Source organism: Vicugna pacos, chromosome 11, assembly GCF_048564905.1.
Source record: "Vicugna pacos chromosome 11, VicPac4, whole genome shotgun sequence".
NCBI classification, from domain to species: domain Eukaryota; kingdom Metazoa; phylum Chordata; class Mammalia; order Artiodactyla; family Camelidae; genus Vicugna; species Vicugna pacos.
The window spans coordinates 16,600,939-16,621,311 of record NC_132997.1 but is presented as its reverse complement, the minus strand read 5'-3'; the positions used below and the strand labels follow the sequence as shown (position 1 = coordinate 16,621,311).

At 45.9% G+C, this 20,373-nt stretch overlaps 1 pseudogene; it reads right to left on the bottom strand.

Moving 5' to 3' along the window:
• The window catches only part of LOC140699166 (cyclic AMP-dependent transcription factor ATF-5 pseudogene), an 82,454-nt pseudogene that overhangs the window by 33,010 nt on the left and 29,071 nt on the right, over positions 1-20,373 (bottom strand).

Below are 20,373 nucleotides of genomic sequence, written 5' to 3'. Positions count from 1 at the left end.
CCAGCATTTGAGGGAAAACTGAAGGAAGGGACATCCAGGTAAAGAGCTCAATTGGTTCGGAGACTATAGCTTTTGAAGGCTGGGCAGGGGGTGGTCCTTGGAAGAACAAACACAGGCCAGTGTGGTTGACTGAGGGGCCAGGTGGGTTGCTACCAGGAGGCGGGGCTTCAGGTCTGGCTGAGGATCAGGGCTTTTCTCCAAAGTGTCCCTGAGAGACTTCCTCTGTGTTAGCAGAGTGAGAGGAAGAGATATGCTTTTTAAATACCCCTCCCTTGGATCAGAGGGTGTGACAAAGGGAAGTAAAGAGCATGAATCTGGGACAGTGTCAGTGGTGGTCTGAACAGGGAGAGGGAGGGACATACAGAGGGGTGATGCATGCAGTTGGTGTTGGGACCCAGGGAGGGGGGAGGAGCTGACTGCATGTGGGGTAAGGAAGACCGAGGGGGCAGACACAGCCCTGGGTTCTGGTTTGAGCAGGTGGGGAGATGGAGCTCCTGCATGGATGGGGGAAGAGTGGGAAGAGAGTTCCAGAAGGCAGCTTGGGGCCACTTAAACCTTGGACACATGAGATTCAATCAGTTCTGATGCACTTTATTTACTTCATGGAAGTGTATTTGATTTACAGTGTTGTAGAATAGCATAATGCTTCAGTTACACACATATATGTGCTTTCTCACATTCTTTTCCACTATAGGTTATTACAAGTTACTGGATATAGTTCCCTGTGCTCTGCAGTAGGTCCTTGTTGTTGATCAGTTTTGTATGTACTACTGTTTATCTGTAATCCCACACTCCCGATTTCTCCCTCCCCACCACCACTCCCCCCCACCTCAGTAACCACAGAGTGTTTTCTATGTCTGTGAGTCTGTTTCTGTTTCATAAATAAGGGCATTTGTATCACTTTTTTATATATTCCATATATAAGTTATATATTTGCCTTTCACTATCTGACTTACTTCCCTTAGTACGATAGCATCTACCTCTATTCCATTTAGTTGGAAATAACATTCTTCCATTCCCTGTTACGGCTGAGTAGTGTTCCATGGTGTACGTATACCACATCTTCCTCATCCATGCATCTGTCGGTAGACATTTACTTTGTTTCCACATCTTGGCTGTTGTAAATAGAGCTGCTATGAACATTGAGGTCTATGTCTGGGAAACCTAGAGATTATCATACTATGTGAAGTAAGTCAGATAAAGACAAATATTACATGATATAATTAGTATGAGTAATCTAAAAAAATGACAAAAGTGATACCATTTTATAACAAAGTCACTGGGAGAAACTGCTTCCCAGGGGGTTTCAAGGAAGCGGCGGTACACGGCTGATGAAAAATATTCTGCACCTGATGACCTGGACTCTGTTTATATTGGGTTTGGACCTAGATAAAAGCTGACAGCCAGCCTAAGTCTTGGGGAGAGTCATTTAAGGACAGGAACATAAAGGAAGCAGCAAATGACACTGACAAGCCTGTCTGGCAATGGCAGCCATCATCTGCCTGTCTGTCTCTGAGCCACTGTGCATCCAGCCAGAGAAGCCCAGGCTGCCGGGCTGTGTGCCCCATGAAGGGGACAGTCTCCCTGCCCCCAGCACTGTGGTACTGAGTGTGGGCAGTGGAGCCTGTCTTTGAGTCTGTGATTCCATCTCCAGCCCCTGATACTTGGATGGCCTTGACCTCTGAGCCAAGGGACGCAACACCTCTTATGGGGTTTGCTTTGGAAATTAAAAACTCAGACCTCAGGATGCTCTTGCCCACCCCTCCCATGTGCAGGCAGTTTTATCATGGCCACATAGAGAGTGAGCACTGGCTTAAAAGGCTGCACACACACACACACACACACACACACACATGAACACTGACATTAAATATGAGCTATGAGGTGGAACAAGAGAAAAACATGCACAGGGGAGTTAGTAAAAGGAAGAAAAAGGGTGTTGGAGGCATCACCCCTGACACCACTCCCCCATTCTTCAGGCCTTAGTCCACACACGCCTGAGGATGTCCCTGGAAGTACCTGCTAGAATCACCCCCACTGTGCAGGGGGGCAGACAGACAGTCCTGGACAGACACCATGACTTATCCAGGATGGAGAACAGGTAAGAACGAAGAGCTGAGTCTGGAAGACAGGTGATCTCCTCACAGCTGTACACAGAGCTGCCCCGAGAACCATGGAGAGGGCAGGGCTGCTGTAACTGCGGAAGACGTGGGTTTGTGTGGAGAAGGGGGTGAGCAGGCAGCAGCCCAGAGGGCTGTGTGTGGAAGTGTTGTCTGAGGAGGGGGGTCAAGGAAGTGGACCCCAGGAAGTGAAGTCACCTCTGTGACAAGAGACCCCCAAGAGAAATGGAACCTGGTTACCAGGCACCCACATTCTAGTGATGGCCTCAGAGCCACCTCACTTGGCTGCAGACAGTTGACAGAGAAAGATGTTCTCTGTGTTCTGATTTTCTGGGGTTTCTGTTTTAGGAAAGCCTGGAGTGAGAGGTTTTTCAGATGCTGTAGACATTGGTTCAGTCCTCAACCCAGATGCCTTTGTTTTTTAACCAGGAGGTCACCTAAGGTAACACAATGTGGCCTGGAGCAGGCCAGTCCTGGCCCGGCCACCTCTGGGAGCCCTCCCTGGGCAGGCCCACTTTCCCTCGTATCCATGTCAGGGAAGTGGGACTTGAGGGGAGGTGACCCCTCTGGGCTGAAACTGGTTGTTAAAACCACTTGGAAACCTGGTGCTCCTGTCATGGCCACACTCAAGAACAGGGCTGGTGGGGGTGAAAGAGGACTCCTGAGTGGCCTGTTATGTGTGCCAATGGGAGTCCAAGGGCCTCAGTTCTCAGCTTTTTTGTCCTCGATAGAGGTCTGTGCAGAGAGTGGTGTGTGTCTGTCTGGAGTGGAGATGCCCTGTGGGTCTGAAAACCAGCCAAGAGAGCCAGACAGGGCTCTGAGGTTTCTGCCTGGCTGCTGGGCACTGTGTTTGCAGGACTCCACAGAGGAGATGGGACAGGACCTGGTGCATGGTGTCCCCTGCTCCATCTCCATGCAGGAGGGGCAGGTGCCCGAGGACACCAACAAAGCCCAAGATGGGGTCAGGGTGAGTGTGAGGGAGCAGAGCTGCCCTGCTCCTCCCCTGGGCTCCCTCTTAGATACCTTTCAGCAAAGAAATCTGATTCCCAGTCTCTCGCACCTGCCCTCCAGCCCAGGCCCTGCCTTGGCCAGATGTGATGTCAATGTCCAAACATTAGTAGCAATCTCAAGAAGACATTCTAATAGAATTTCAGTTCATGTTAAGTCAACGTTGTTGCTACATTTTTCTACAGAATTTCCTGTTTTTACTTCATCCTCTCATGCCATGTTGGGCTGACAATCCTGATCCCTCCCACCCCAGGATCTGCATCTGTGTTCTCATCTCTACAATGGGATGTTTTCATAGTGGTCACAGGGATGATGTAGATCATGCAGGGAGGTGCTGTCACTACTGTGCTGACATAATGTGAGAAACTGATGAATTTAACCATCACCCAATGGCACTTGGCCTGTTGATGCTGAGAACCTTTATTCTGCTGAGGGCTCTCCTCTCCCACCTCTTGGTACAAGTTCCTGAGGCTTGGGAATTCAGTCTGAGCTGCAACCCTACCCCCTCTGAAGGTCCATGGAGCTGCCCTGACTCATGTCTCTCATCTTCTCCACATGAGAAGGAAGATACATCATCCAGGAGCAGGAATTTGTCCTGTACGGCATGGAGCAGCCACAGAGACAGGCTGGAAAAGCTTGTGGCAAACCTGGTGCCTGCTGTCCTGGGCGGTGACCTCTTCTACCTGCACACGTTCCTGGGCACCTATAGAGCTTTGGCCACAACCCAGGAGGTTCTGGACCTTCTGTTCCAAAGGTGAGCATTGGGAAAATTGGGTGAGCAATGACCATGGGACATTGGTGACTCAAGCACCTACTAGCAGTGAAATGGGGTAATGTCACTCTACCAATCTGAGCCTGTTTGCCCCTATGTACACTGGGGTCAAGAGAGGATCAGGCCCTAGGATAGTAGGAATAGAGGGGCTCCTTAATGGAATGTGCTTTTGGTGGACCGGGCCCCTGGACAGGTCAGCTGGAGGGGCTGTGGTTGTGCTCATTGGTCATTTTCTGCTCCCCATGAGGACGCCTCTGCCTCCTGTGTCACTGGGTCTTTGGCTTAGGGTTGAAATGCTTTCCCATTTCAAAGATGACTTGTGATTCCATTGCTGTCCCTGTCCTAGGGGAGTGAGAGCAGGGATCCCTGGGAGGAAGAAGTGGGATCCCAGACCCACTCAGGTGTGTGTGATGTGGCTAGTTGGGGGTCGTTAATTCCTCAAATAAATAGCAAGGTCCACTAGGGACAGGAATTTTTCTAGGAACAACCATCATTTAATGGATCAAGTACATAAGAGCCCTGCCTCCAGGGCTTCCGTTCTCCCAGGAGTCACATGTCACACTAGACATCACATTTGGGTATTGTTCTCAGTATAGTCCTTGTGGTGTCTTTCTGGCCTCATCTAGATATGGATGTGTTCTACCTTATAGTGATGAGGACGGTGGACCCCTGCACCAGCTGAAACAGTGAGTTTATCTGAATGAAGAAGGAGGGTCTCCCTTCCCGAAAACAATGTGGAGCTTTGGACTGTGTGGATCAGCAGGGCAGGCAGAACCTTGGATCCCACACATTCTCTGATTCTGACTTGAGAGCAGAAGTCTTAGGGCTTCTCCTAGCAAAGAGGAAAGGAGACCCAGAGAGCTGTGGATGGGGCTGTAGTGCTGTGAGGGACATCTGAGAGGTCAGAGGTCAGAGTCAGCCCCTAAGTGAACCCACAGCCATCCCCTCTCCATCCCAGCCCTGCCCCCACCCTCATCCTGGGACCCAGAACACAAGGGGTGGAGAGCATCCTGCCAACCATCTGGTGGAGCCTCAATGGTGAGGACTCAGCTGGTGTTCAGGGGACCCAGTGAGCCTCAGGGGACAGCTGAGCCCACCCTGTGGGAGGTGAGTGGCAGGGGCAGGAGGGGACCCAGGCAGGGTCCCTGGAAGATTAGGCAGCAGGCAGGTGCAGGAGCTAAAGTCTGGGGTGTGAGGAGGCCCACGGGAAGCCTGGGTGGCAGACACAGCCTGTCTGTTCCCTCCTGGGTCAGACACTCATGGAACAGCTCCCGTGTTCCCGAGATGGCAGTGCCCAGAGCAGACAGCCTGCCTGTCCTCACAGAGGTGCCATCCAGTGGGTAGGGGGTGGGAGATGGACAGAGCAGTGTGATAGGCATCCTTGAAGAGGCAGAGAGATAGTCATACCACTGAGCAAAGGCTGTTCCTTCAGAAGGATTGTAGAAGCACCTCCTCTGTGTCCAAGCCCACCTCTGCCCAGACTACCAAGTAAGATGGGACATGGGGCAGAACTGGCCTCTGGATGGGCAGGAGCTGAAGGCAAAGGGGCCCAGGTCCCCAGAGGTCTGCCCTGGGAGTGCAGCCTGGAAGTAAAGGCCAAGCCTCTGACTCTGGTGCCCTCATGACTACCCCCACGGCCATGTCCTCCGTCCTGGGCACCTGGCTGCTTCAGTACCCAGAGGATTTCCACCAGCCTCCAGAATTTCCCTGCCTGAAAATGATACTAGCTTACCTAGAGCTCAGCATGCCTGGCTCAGATCTGGAGCACCAGGCCCACCTTCTCCTGGCACAGCTGAAGCTCCCAGAGACAGAGGGTGATGGTGAGGAGGATGCAGGGTGAGTGATGTGGTGAGTGGAGAGGGGAAGGCTTTGGACCACATAGGGCAGAGCCTCCCCAGGCTGGAACTGGCCCAGGAGTGATGTGGAGGCTCAGATCACTTTTCCTCTGGATTTCAGTCTGGGAAGTCTTCCTGGGAGTGGGACCCTGGTCTGAGACTTCACTGATTGGCAGTGAGAACTTTCCTGACTTTTGGGATACAAGTGAGAAAGCAGCCCTATTGATCAGAGTTTCCCTTCTTGGAGCTACAGCACCAGCTCAGAGCAAGCTCTGGAAACACCTGGAGACCTAAAGCCTGCTGCACCTCTCCTGCCCAGGACAGCTCCAGAACCAGAGCAAGCTCAAGCCACAGCCCTTGCTCAAGTTCAAGGGCCAGATGAAGGGATATACCAACTCCAAAACCAGAGCCAGAGCCTGCTCCCGCCCCAGCTCTCATTTAAGTTCAAAGCCAAGAAAAGCACCCGCACAGACTCCAATTCTAGAGGAGGTTTAGGCAACAGCTGTCCTCCACCTCAGAGCCTGAAACATCAGGAACAGCTGCTCTAGCACTTCCTCTACCACCTCAGCCAGCCGCCTGCCCTGCCTCACATCAAGAGCCTCAGCCAACCTCAGCCAGAGCTCCCCAACTGGCCCTGGGGTGCCATTGTGCTTTGGCCCAGCTGTGACCCCACTGTGCTTTGGCCCTGCTGTGACCCCACAGGGTTATCCAGTTCTAGATCAGAGACCACAACACACCCAGTTCTCCTAGTTACTCAGGTGCTAGAGCCAGGTCCTCCCCGGATACACCTAGAGCTGCTACCCGATCAGCAAAGAGCACCAGCATGTGCAGTGCCTTCAGGGCCGCGGACTGAGCTGCCCCAGGTGCCAGCAGCAGCACTGGAGATGTCCTTCCCCTTCCCTGTAATTCCTTCTTTTTTAAAAAATAGATTTGTTCTTATCTTATATACACTAAATTATTCTGTGGTATAAAGTTACCTTAAACTTTAAAACTTTTAATATTTTAAATTCTACTTGTACATGGCATTAAGCATATTCAAAATTTTATATAACCCCGTTTAATATCTATTCCAGAACATTCTTATCAAAGAAAGTGCTGTAAGTATCAGTCTCTCCTGATTTCCCTCACCTTCAGTGCTGTGACAACCAATGTTCCTGATGTGTCTATGAATTTACAATCCCTGATTATTCTTATTGGTGATAACATATTGTTGTGGCCTGTTGTGTCTGACTGAGCAATATATGAGGAACCTGATTATCATCATTTTTTGCTTTAAATACAAATTTTAAATATTAAAAATAAGGCTGGTCACCAAAGAAAGACAAGGCCTTGGATGGGTTCCCCCCAGTGGAATTTCCTAGCTGCAGCACCGGCTCCCACTTGAGCTCATATGAGCAGAAAGATTTGTAACAAAACATATCAGGTGTTCAAGGAAACTGCAGGAAGGTCAGAGTTTCAGGCAAGGTGATTGGGAGCTGAGCACAGGCCCTCTCACCCCTCAGGCTTCTCTAGCAGTGAATCTGCCCCATCCCTGGTCCAGCCCCTTCAAGGCTGCCATTCAGATTCTGCAGGGGAAGGAACTCTGCCTTTTGTCCCAAACCACAAATGGAATGGAAGGTGGGCCAACATGTCCATCAAAGTAAGTTCAGGGGATCCCATGGTCTGAGTGAGAAGACGGTCAGCGACCTCCCTCCTCTCTGCCCAGAGACAGAGCCCCCAAGCAGAGAACATAGGTCCTCACAAAAAGGAAATTCCAAGCTCTCCCGGGAGGAGGAAAGACAGAAGCCCCTGTAAACTGGGAGCAGATGAAGTAGAGATCCAAGGGCCCAGCGGAAGGCCTGCTTGGGCTGAGGCTCTACACTGAGGCTTAGGAGCATAGGCTCTGTGTTGGTTTGAAGGAAGTGACAATGAATCATCACATCAGAGTCTCTTTGCAAAACCAAATCTGCCTCCAGCAAACTCCCTCAGTACAGATCCCCAAACATCCATTTTCCACTTGGAGGCTGTGGACTTTTGAGATGCTGTGTAGCTCATAAATAGGGAGAAGGATAGCGGAGGGGGTATCCACAGAGTCAGGTCAGGGCAGCTAAGGTTGTCTGACTTCGCAGGAGGGGACCACTCTAACTGGATGCCAATATTTCCGTAATAGAGCAGAAAACCGAGAATACCAGGGGCAATTGGGAGTTTTTTTCCTTCCTCATGGAAAAGAACTACGAGTGTAGAGCGTTCATACTGTCAATAGCACACTACTGTAGCCAGCCATTATCTGTCTTTCTGCCCCTTTCAGCATTTTTAGCTGGTGTCCATCCTCAAGGCTGTCTCTTGGTCTGAAATGGATGCTGGAGCACGGGACTTGATCCGCAACATGCCTTCTCCTCTGAGGCAGGAAGGAGGAAAGATGAAGGGCCAAACGACCAACTCAGCTGCATCTACTCTATCTAAACAGCCTCCCCAAAATCCTCACAGTCCACACGATCCTTTTGCTCACTTCTAATCTGCCTGACATTCATCTGGCCACTTTCAGCGACAAGAGACCTTAGGAAGTCAATCACAGAATTGGGGAAATTCTGTCCTCATTTAGACCATTTTTCTCTTCTTAAGTAAAAAATGAAAGCCATGTGGTGATGACCTGGGCTGTTTGCCTACACTAAACAGCAAGAAGAAGGGGAGGAGATGGAGTGATTTTCAGATGAGTTGGGTTTTGTTTACCCACCATACAGGCCCTCTGCTTGGTGTCTCTTCATTCCCAGGGGAATTAGAGATGCAGATTCTAACCAGGATTTTCTAGAGGCAAAGGTGCTTTCATTTCCCAGGCAGGCGGCTGGAACCACAGTGGGGCTTTCATCTGCCTGTTCCCTGGAAGCAGCTCAGAGAAGATCCTCTTCTGTTCCCTGATGAGGTGGGCAGAGGTGAAGGATGGGAACTTTGGGGGAAGCAGTATGTCCAAATTGCTGGATCAAAATTGAGATCTGTCCAAAAAAATCTGTATCATCAAAAGTGGACCTATTTGACACCGACACTTTCAGCCTAGGGATATGTGGGCCATCAGGGTGATTATTAGTAAAAGTACTTCACACCCAATAAAACTCCACATGGTCAAATGTATTATTCACTGATAATTTATGGAAGGAAAATATACTACTGAACAATTGTGATATCTGCTGTTTGACTCAGGTCAGTAGCCAGGGTCCAAATAATGATCATTAAGGAAATCTTACAAAGACATACTCTATAGTCATTAAATTATGTTTTGGACAAGAAATCTTGTCACTTATTTCCTTTACATTTGATCCCAGGTGAAATACTTTCAGTAAATGAAAAATAAACATGGTTACCCCTGGAGGAGTCCTGAGGCTGGGAGCCGCCCCCAGCGCCCCCCCCCCCCAGGAGCCAGTGCGCAGGCGTGGGCAGAGGCAGGTGTGAGGGCTGCGGGGAAGGGGATCAGCCCTGGGAGGCCCTGGGTCCTGAGAAGGGAAGATGAAGACTGAGTGGGTCACCAACTATGTGACCCTCCCTGCGAGGGAGAAGCTCTGAGACTTGTAAGTGCAGCTCTGCCTGTTGCTTCTCCCCACCTGCCTGCGCACCAGCAAGGGGCCTGACTCTCCAGCTACCAGGCTGTGATCCTACCCGGATTCTCAGTTCCGGGGCCGCTACCAGTCACAGCCCCTCCATCATCGGCAGGGTAAGGACCCCCGGCTGGGGCCACAAAGTGAGGCATTGAGTGTAGGGTGCCCCGCGGGCTCACAGCCCTCCCTCCAGGGCGCCCCTGGGGCATCCTGGGCGGCGGGACTGTCCTACAGCGCGCCTGCGGTGGACGTGCGGCGGGACCTGGCCCTGGTCTGCGACTGCCTGGGCCTGTATTCAGAGAGAACTTCTCAAAAGACTTAAGGAGTAGGCTCAGCTCCAGAAGTCTCCAGGTTACCTTTGAGCATTTTCACTCCTTATTGACTCAAGTGATAATTAACTGACTCTAAGAGCGCCCCCTGGAGGACAATTGGTGGTGACATACTAACATCTAACCATAATTAGAAAGACATTGCCAGCTTTTGATATTTTTGCATCTGGAGGGCCTCTTGAACTGTGTGTGTGTGTGTGTGTGTGTGTGTGTGTGTGTGTGTGTGTGTGTGTGTGTGTGTGTGTGTGTGTGTGTGTGTGTGTGTGTGTGTGTGTGTGTGTGTGTGTGTGTGTGTGTGTGTGTGCTTCCTGTTGGTGGTACTCTTTTCCAGCAACAGGCCGTTTTTTGGTGAACCAGGGTTGCTCTAAGTTAAATCAACGTTTAAAAATTCATTTTGAGCAGTTATCATAGACACTCAAATATTTGAAAAATTTATTAAAATGCTCTGTGGCTTTTTGTTTTGAGGGGTCCTGTGGTAAATTATTCATGAGGAAGGGAAGCTTACGGAAGCAGGAGAAATGCTTATTTCATGACATTCTGCTGTGCACTGTTGCAATTTTGAATAACTAATTACAGGTGAACCTCAGATTGGCTCCAGAAAATGAATATTTTCTTTTGAGAATACTTTGCTATTTGTCCTCTGGATTTGTATGTACTATTTTGTTGGTATAAATATGCCCAGTTAGCAGACTTCAAATGATAATAGCAGGTTGTTAAAACTAGGGAACTCTGTAATTTAAAATGCTTTGTAAGACAGAGATTGGATGTCTTTCTCTATTAAAATTTTTTCTTGAGGTACCAAACTTTCCACACAAAACACTCAGAAATGACTTTAAAAAAGAAAAAAAAATGCACTGTCCTTTGTCTCTGGTAGTGAGGAAGCCAGCACATCATCTCACTGTTGAAGACAACAACCTGCGATTGAAAGATGGGGATGGAGTACAGAAGAGTCTCCTGACCTAGAAGTGGCTGTGGCCTGTATTCACCAAGAGGTCACTCACAGTCAATGAGTCTTTCCCAGGCAGCATGGGATTTTAATTACTGTCATCTGGGTTTAGTGAAGTTTCAACAGAGGCACTTGCCAGTGATTGTGTTTTAGAAAGAGCCCTGCCTGTGGGAACCTAAGAGAGGCAGAGACATGTTTATCAGGCATTGACCACAGCAAAGGTGAGGCAAGAAGAACAAAACAGAGCAAGTGAGAGAAAGGAGAGAGAGAAGAACAGAGAGACACTGTGACAAACACAGAGACTGACAGGGAGCGAAAGAGAGACTTACAAAGACAGGTGTAAGGAGAGACTCAGAGTTCAAGACAAAAAGACCAGCAAGGAAACTGCCAGGGTTGACAGTGAGAGGAAGGTGGAGAGAGGGAGTGTGTTACCCAGCTCAATCTGGCTTTGGGAAGGCTAGCATTGTCTCCCCAGTCCTGGGTACAGGGGAGATGCCTGCAGGAGAAATGATTCCTTTCTTTGACTGCAGATGGTGTGTTTTCAAGAATTCTGTGTCCTTACTGAGAGAGAGAAGTATTATTCTTCAGATAGTCTAGAACCACCACCAGGGGACAGCTGGAGACTACCCCAAACTAGAGCATGGTACCAGCACAGGTCTTTCTAACCTCACCTGCTTCTTTTTCTTTCTAGGTGCTTTGGTGAGTTCTCCTGATATCAAGATGTCATTGCTTTAAATAATATCCTGAATTGTACTGGAACTGTTTTTGTTGGGACTTGGAGTCCTAAGAGGGTACTTGTATATTTCCTATGCAGGGACCTAGGGGGAAATTTGGAAGTGGGTTGGCTGTCCTTTTTCAGTATTAGGCTTAAACTGGAAAGATTATGTACATTTGGTCTGAACAAACTGTTTGCTAGTGACATGAGTGATTGAGACTGCTCATCTCTGAAGAAAAGGGACATTTGCTTTTTCCAGCCACAAGGCGTTCTCAGCCAACTGAGAACCTAGTGGAATGTCTGAGGGTTCATCCACTTAACGGTTAGTGGTCCTGCAGAGGATTTTGCTATAGCAATTATGTCAATTCTGCCAGACATAAGGTAGATCACTTCATCCTCCAAATACCCCCAGCAGTTCCTGCCAGAGGGAGACAGATGAGAGAGTCCAACAGGCCCCAGTGAAACCTTGGGGAGTGAGACTCGGAAGCAGCACACTTTGGATCCATCACTTGACCCTCAGAAGGTTGTTCAGATCATAGCTGATTTAGGATACCAAGTTTATGACAGGAAACTGTAGCTCAAAAGCTGAACAGCTCCTGGAGAGGCAGCCACTTGCTGGATCTCTGGCTGACTGCTTGTGTGATTGGAATGAAGCCAATGCTGGCAAAAACTCAACTCTGAAATGCCAGGATGAGTTCTTTTGACATCCCAAAACTGTTGAGAAAGCTGACGTGGTAAGACATCTTTTCAAAATGCTGACCCTGAGAGAAGAAAAGTATTCCTAAGGAGAAAAATTGAAGTTATAGCTCTTATTATGTCCTTGAAATTTATACACAGCCCCCATCACCTGAGATAATGGACTTGGCTTAATTAGCAGAACTTGGAAGGGGAAAGCAAAAACAAAAAACAAAAAACAAAAGAAAGAGGCTTTTTAATTTTTTTCTTTTTATTGAGTTATAGTCAATTTACAATGTTGTGTCAATTTCTGGTGTACAGCATAATTTTTCAGTTATAAATTAATATACATATATCCATTTTCATATTCTTTTTCACCAAGAGCTACTAGAAGATCTTGAATATATTTCCCTGTGCTACACAGTATAAGCTTGTTTATCTATTTTATATATACCTCTTAGTATCTGCACACCTCAAACTCCCTGTCTAACCCTCCCACACCCCTCCCCCATGGCAACCACAAGTTTGTATCTATGTGAGTCTTTTTCTGTTTTATATTTATTTGTCTTTTTTCTTTTTTTTTGATTCTATTTATGAGTGATATCATATGGTATTTTTCTTTCTCTGTCTGGCTTACTTCACTTAGAATGACATTCTCCAGAGACATCCATGTTGCCACAAATGGCATTATGTCATCATTTTTTATAACTGAATAGTATTCCATTATTTAAATATACAATGGTTTCTTTATCCAGTTATCTGTAGATGGACATTTAGGTTGTTTCCATGTCTTGGCTATTGTAAATAGTGCTTCTATGGACATTGGGTTGCAGATGTCTCTTCGAACTAGGATTCCTTCTGAATATATGCTGAGGAGTGGGATTGCTGGGTCATATGGTAAGTCTATTTTTAATCTTTTCAGGAATCCCCATACTTTTTTCCCACAGTGGCTGCACCAAACTGCATTCCCAACAGTGTAGGAGGGTTCCCTTTTCTCCAGACTTTCTCCAGCATTTATCATTTGTGGACTATTTAAAGATGGCCATTCTGACTGGTGTGAGGTGATACCTCATGGTAGTTTTGATTTGCATTTCTCTGATAATTATTGATATTGAGCATTTTTTCATGTGCCTATTGATCATTCATATGCCTTCATTGGAGAATTGCTTGTATGGTTCTTCTGACCATTTTTGAATTGGGTTGTTTTTTTTTTTCTTATTAAATCATATGAGCTTTTTATATATTCTGGAGATCAATCCCTTTTCATTTTCATGTTTTGCAAATATTTTCTCCCATTCTGGTTATCATTTTGTTTTGTTTATGGTTTCCTTTGCTGTGCAAAAGTCTGTAAGTTTAATTAGGTCCCATTTGTTTATTTTTGCTTTTATTTCTTTTGCTTGGGTAGAGTGCCCTAGGAGAACATTGCTGAGATAAATGTGAGATAATGTTTTGCCTAAGTTTTCTTCTAGGAAGTTTATTGTGTCTTGTCTTATGTTTAAGTCTTTACTCTCTTTTGAGTTTATTTTTGTGAATGGTGTGAGGGAGTATTCTAACTTCATTGATTTACATGATGCTGTCCAGTTTTCCCAACACCATTTGCTGAAGAGACTGTCTTAATTCCACTAAATGTTCTTGTCTCCTTTGTCAACATTATTTGACCAAAAGTTTGTGGGTTCATTTCTGGGCTCTCTATTCTGTTCCATTGATCCATATGTTTGTTTCTCAGGAGTGCTAAAAGGACTCTTCTCCCCTGAACAGGAATTAGACTTGTGAGAAGAGGGGCAAATCATGTGAAATTTCACACCACCTGATTAGGATGAGGGGTGATCACCTGCTGCTGGCCTGAGAAGGGAAGCCACACAGACAGTAAAGAACAGCTTTTATTCTCAGGAATGCCACAGGAATTTTTCTCCCCTGAACCAGGGACTTAGTCTTGTGAGAAAAGGTTCAAATCTTGCAAGATTTGACTCCAACTAAAGAGGATTCAGGGTGCTCACCTGAGAGAAACTGGGCTACAGCTGGCCTGAGAAGTGAAGGCATATAGACAGAAAAGAAAAGCTTTTACATTCAGGAGAGCCAAAGGGATTCCTCTTGCTTGAATAGGGTATTCAGGCTCTCGAGAAAAGGGGCAACTCTCCTGAGACAGCTGGGGCTTCTGTGAGAGGATGTGTGCTCACTCAGATGAGTCGGACTGGATTCACGATCATGTAAGAAGAAAATGCATCCTTACAAAGATAGGTGTTGTCTCCGGAGCTATGAGTAACACCATCTGGGGATGGAGCCCTTTCATCCCTTCAAAAAAAGAACCGACCTGATTTCCAATAAGGGAAATGACTTTACACCAGAGGAGAGGCCTGAATTTGGCAAGTAAAGGGGAGAATCTCACGAGACATGGTTCAACCTTAAGAAGTTTCAGGATGACCACCTGAGAGGCTGGGCTACAGCTCGCACAAGAAGGGAAGATATACAGGCAGTAAAGAAAAGTTTTATTCTCTGGAGGGCTGGGCGATTACTTCCCCCTGAACAGGGGACTAGGTCTAGCAAGCAAAGGGGCAAACCTCGTGAAATTGCTGAGGCTTCTGTGAGGAGATATGTACTTACTGAGCCAAGGGAAGCTGGATTCATGCTCCTCTGAGTGCAAAACTCATCCTTATAGAGGATAGGACTTGGTCTTGGGAGTGAAAAAGGGCACCATCTGAAGATGGAGTCCGTTCTTCCCTTCAAATAAAGGACAGGACTCATTTCCAATAAGGGACATGACTTTCCCATATAGGAGCAACAAGAATCTGTGTAAAAAGTGGCAACTCTCATGAGACTTGGCTCCACCTAAACAGGATTCTTGTGATCACCTGAGAGAGGCTGGGGTACTCCTCGCCTGAGTAGGTAAGGAATACAGACAGTAAAGAAAAGCTTTCATTCTAAGAGTGCCAAAGGGAGTTATCTCCCATGGTCTGGAGACTTAGTCTCATGAGAAAACTGGGGCCTCTCTCAAGATTTGGCTCCACGTGATTAGGATTATTGGGGATCACCTGTCACAGACTGGGCTACTGCTCGCCTGAGAGGGCCAGCCACACAGAATGTAAAGAAATGCTATTATTCTCAAAAGGGCAGAAGGGATTCCTCTCCCCTGATCAGGGGACACATTCTCAGAAGAAAACGGGGCAAACCTCAGGAGGTTTAGCTCCACCTGAAGAGGATTCGGGGTCATAAACTAAGAGGCTGGGCTACTGCTCTGCTGAGACGTTCCACCGCCACTGCCACCATTGAAGCTTATGTACTGCTCTCCACAAAAGAGGCACATCAGTGTCACCCAGGACTCTGTGACTTTTCTTCTGTCTGCCAGATTCTGTCAACCTGCCAGGCCTTGAGAGAATGCAGTACACCACCCCTGCCCTATTTCTTAAAATGTAGAAAGCTCTTGGTTTCCTCTACATAAAACCTCTTTTTTAATGCCTTGATTTAGGAAATGCCATAAAATGTGGAGAAGACAATGACGATCGCTTTTGACACCACCTCCATGTTCACCCCCGCCCTCCTGCAGCTAAAAGCTGCCACGTGGCCCTCTCTGCACAACTACATTGGCTGAAGCTCTGATCCTGGATGATAAAAAGGTAAAGACCCCAGGAGAAAGACTTTTCCCTTCCGCCTTCCCCATTTTTCCTTCAGACCTGGAATGTGGACGGCAGATCCAGAAGAGGCTGCCATGTGACCTTGCAAAGCCAAGCAGAGACTGACAGCCTCACCCCAGATGGCAGTGCTGCCAGATGACAGCAGTCAGCATTTTCAGCCCTGGACACATGACACATGAGACAGTTCAACCCTCTACTGGTTCAGCTCCTGTAGTAAACTTTTCAGTTATTAGTAACACAAATGCTGTTAGCCACCAACATGAAATGACTGTTTATCTTATGTTTCTCTTCCTGTCATTTTCTCTATTCAGTTGTAATTTTGACATACAAGCAGACAACAGGATCATACATGAAATTATTTTTTTTCATGTTTTTACTATCTTTCTCCCCATAGAGGGATAAGACTCATGAAAAGAAAGATAGGGTATATCTCATTTATGATTTTACTTCCTGTATCCAGAACAATGCCTGACAAATCTCAGTGTTCAATAAATGTTAGATAAATTAATGAATTAATTAGTAAATAAATGAACATTTTAATGTGAGCCCTTTCCGGGCTGTGAATTTATTTTCTGAAATCTTTTTTTTCTCCTCTGATGACACTTCTCTCCTATACACATGTAATTATATATTTAACCAGTCGCTTGCTAGTGGACTTTTTACGCTACTATAAAAGTACTCATATGTGCATTTTGGGTCTTATGCAATTATTTTTATGATAAAATGATTAGAAAGGTATGCATAATTTAAATATTTTAATACATATTTCCAAAATGATCTTTGAAAGCAGTTTTTTAGAACCAATACTTCCAAGAGAAAATCATGACTGTTTCTTTCTCTGCATCTCCACCAACATTAGGCATTATTAATTTCTAAAGTTTTTCATTTTGGTAAGTGAACAATTATGTCTCAAAGTTGTTTTAATGTGCATTTCCTGATCGCTGGAGTCACAGAGTGTTCTTTTGCCAGTCTGTGGTTATTTGGCAGGGTTTTTCATGTCCTAAGCTTCTAAAGGAGGGGGGGAACCTGCATCTGCCATCGTCTATTGGACATATGTGACCACAGATGGTTAAAGTGGGGTTGGCCAGTGTTCAGGGCCCTCCAGGAATTATAGGGGAGGAAGCCAAGAGCTAGACCCCTGAAGTCCCTGAGATTCCAGGACTAGAACCACTGAGCTGGGAATCCTCTTTACTGGAAGCTGGACCATGTCCCTGTCCCTTGCTAAGGGCCATGGTGGGACAGATACTTCTTCTGGTGTGAGGTTCAGGCCATGATGGCAGGAATTTGGGTAGCCCCAGATGGGGCTAAGACTGCTGTTGGAGGCTGAAATGGGCCAGAAAAAGTTGATGTCAGGCCCTGAGCTACCTTGAAGTCTGTTAAGAACTCCTGAGAAGCCCAAGCAGGGTTAGAAGATGATGAAGGAGAAAGGGAGGGCCATTCCAGGACACAGAGGAAAAGGCACTGAGCCTATTCAAGAATGAGGTGCACTCATGTCCAGATCAGCCCTGTCTTCAGGACCACACAGCCAGCCACAGCCTGGAGCCATCCTCATGGCCACACTCTACATCAGTTGGTCACATGTCCAGAAATACAACCCCCTACTCCCCATTTCCCCATTCCCTTAACACACTCCCCATACCACAACCAAATGACATCACCTCCCAGCCCAGCCCACTCCCTAAAGAAGGCCATGGTGGAAGTTGTTAAAACATCTCCTGCCCCCACCTTACAACCCTAAGCCAAGCCCTGCAACGCAGCACAGTTGTTCCCATTTTACAGATGAGGAGATTGTGCACCATGTCAAGACCATCTTCTAGTGCCTCCAGGGCTGCACAAAGGGCAGAGAAAGAGCTACAGGAGTCCCACAGGGTTGGGAGCCTCCTGAAGGAGGATGCCAGGAGCTGTACTGGCAGAGACAACAGCCACCCATGCCCAGCATGCCAGGCCAGAGGAGATCCTGCCAGGGACACAGACCCAGACTTCTCAGGCTGGACCTACTGCTCTGAGTAGGAACAGCATGGTGCAATGCTGACCTATGCTGGCAGCCTGGGATCAGGCCCTGCAATGATGGCCATGAGAACCCCAGGAGACAGGACCTGGCTGGGAGATACAGGCACCTTGACCTGGGTGGGGATTGCTGTGGGAAGCTGGGCAGTAGTTAGATCAGAAGCTGGGTAGGTCCTGATCTCAGTGAAAATGACAATACTGGCCATAATTTTCTATGAACTAGGCATGGCTCTAATGCTTTCCATACATTATTAACTCATTTACTCTTAATTCTTAATAGGGGAAACATGCTAATTATTCTCATTTGACAGAGGAGGAAACTGAGGTAATAGAAGGTTATGTAAGTTGCCCACCTAGGAAGTGACCAAGTAGGATTTGAACTCAGGCAGTCTGACTCTACAACACTTTGAGCTATCTGCTTGTCAAAAACAGGAATAGAAGAGTCTGCTTTTATGTGTCCCGACATGGTGTAACTTTCTGTGATTTCTAGAGCCTACCTCACCCCCTGGCCACTGCTGCAGAAGAGCAGACATCCTATAGCCCTGATTATATACCATTCTCTGCCTGGGTCACTTGGAAGGACCAAAACCCTGGATATCATATGGGCCTGGGACTACTTTGAGCCTTCCATGGAAGTTAAGAAGGCGAGGATCTTGGCAGAGCCCAGACTTTAAGGGAATGGCCTAGGTCTTCCTTGTCCAAGGCCACCCAAGATCCAGAGGAAAGCCAGGTGGGCCTTTGTGTAGAACACCTGTATGTGCAGTGTGCATCCTCTCTGCTGCAGACAGCTCTGCTCCTCCTCTACTCTTGCCCTGGTTACTGCAAAAGTTTCAAGCTCAGTCCTTTCCAAACCATAGGTCAAATGATAACATCCTGCTTAAAGTCTTTACTGCAACTCAACAACACAAAAAATAAGTGAATTAAAAATGGATGAAAAATATGATCCAGCAATCCCACTCCTGGGCATATATCCAGAGAAAACTCTAACACAAAAAGACACATGCACACCAATGTTCACAGTAGCACTATTTACAATAACCAAGACATGAAAGCAACTCAAATTCCCATCAAAAGATGAATGGATAAAGGTGTGGGACGTATATACAATGGATACTACTGAGCCATAGAACGAGAATGAAATGTTGGCATTTGCAGCAACATGGATGGATCTAGAGGTAATCATACTAAGTGCAGTAAGTCAAGCAGAGAAAGACAAATACCTGATTTCACTTACATGTGGGATCTTTAAAATTAAAACAAGGAAGAAAGAGACTCATAGACATGGAAAACCAATGTAGAGTTACCAAAGGGGAAGGGGAAGAGGGATAATTTAGGAGTTTCGGATTCACAGATAAAGACAACTATCTATAAAATAAACAACAAGTTTCTACTGTAGAGCACAGGAAACTGCATTCAATATTTTGAAACAACCTATAATGAAAAAGAATATATATTTCTATGTATGTATAATTGAATCACTATGCTGTACACCAGAACACAACATTGTAAATCAACTAACCTTCAACTAAAACAAATGGGTGAAGGATTTTAAAAGATATTTCTTCAAAAAAGATACTTAAATAGCCAAAAAGCATATAAATAGAAGCTCAGCATCTTTAGTTATTAGGGGATGCAAATTAAAACCATCACCTCACAACTATTAGGATCTAAAAAAATTTTTTTAAACAAATGTTGGCAAATATGTGAAAAAATTGGAAACTTTACGTACTGTTGGTAGGAATATACAATGGTGCAGCTGCTATGGAAAACAGCTTATCAATTCCTCAAGAAACTAAAAATAGTATCACTACACATGAAAAAATAAATTGTGTCACTACCTATGGTGGTGAATGTTAACTAGACTTATTATTGTGATCATCTCACAATGTATACAGATATTGAATCATGATGATGTACACCTGAAACTAATACAATGCTATTTGTGAATTCTATCACAATAAAAAAAAACTAGTAATATACAGACTAAAAATTACATATGATCTAGCAATTCCCCCTCTGGGTATATACCCAATATAACTGAAAGCAGGATCTGAAAGAAATATTAGTACTCCCATGTTCACAACATTCACAATAGCCAAAAGGCAGAAGCTACCCAAACGTCCATCAAAAAGATGAATAGACAAACAAAATGTGGTATATATGTACAATCTGACCTCATAATGGAAGGAAATTCTGACCTGCTACAACATGGATGAATCTTAAGGACGTAAGTCTTTGAGGATTAATAGGTCAAAAAAGATAAACACTCTATGATTCCATGCATATGCGGTCCCTAGAGTAGTCAGATTCATAGGGATGGAAAGTAGAATGGAGGCTGTAAAGAGCTAGGGTTGGGAGGGAAGGGAAAATGGGGTGTGGTGGTTTAATGCATACAGAGATTCAGTTAAGGAAGTTTATAAAAGTTCTGGGTCAATGTATAATTCTGTAATGTCTATTTTACTCAAAATTTATTCAAAAATTAATTTTAACTTTGTTACATTTAATTATAAAATGCTGTTTAATGTACGTAAATATGAAACATCTAACAGAATCATCTAAATAGTATTTCAGTGTCTAATATGATTAGGTAACACAGATATTTTGAATTAAAACCCATGCTGATGGCCTCCTGGAATGCCAGTAAGAATATAGATAAAAGGACTGCACCTACCTTGCTTTATCTCTTCATGTGAACACACTATGTATTATTAGATTAAGTAATTGTACAACTAAGGTTGAAAGTGACAGCAACATTATTCACCAAACCAATG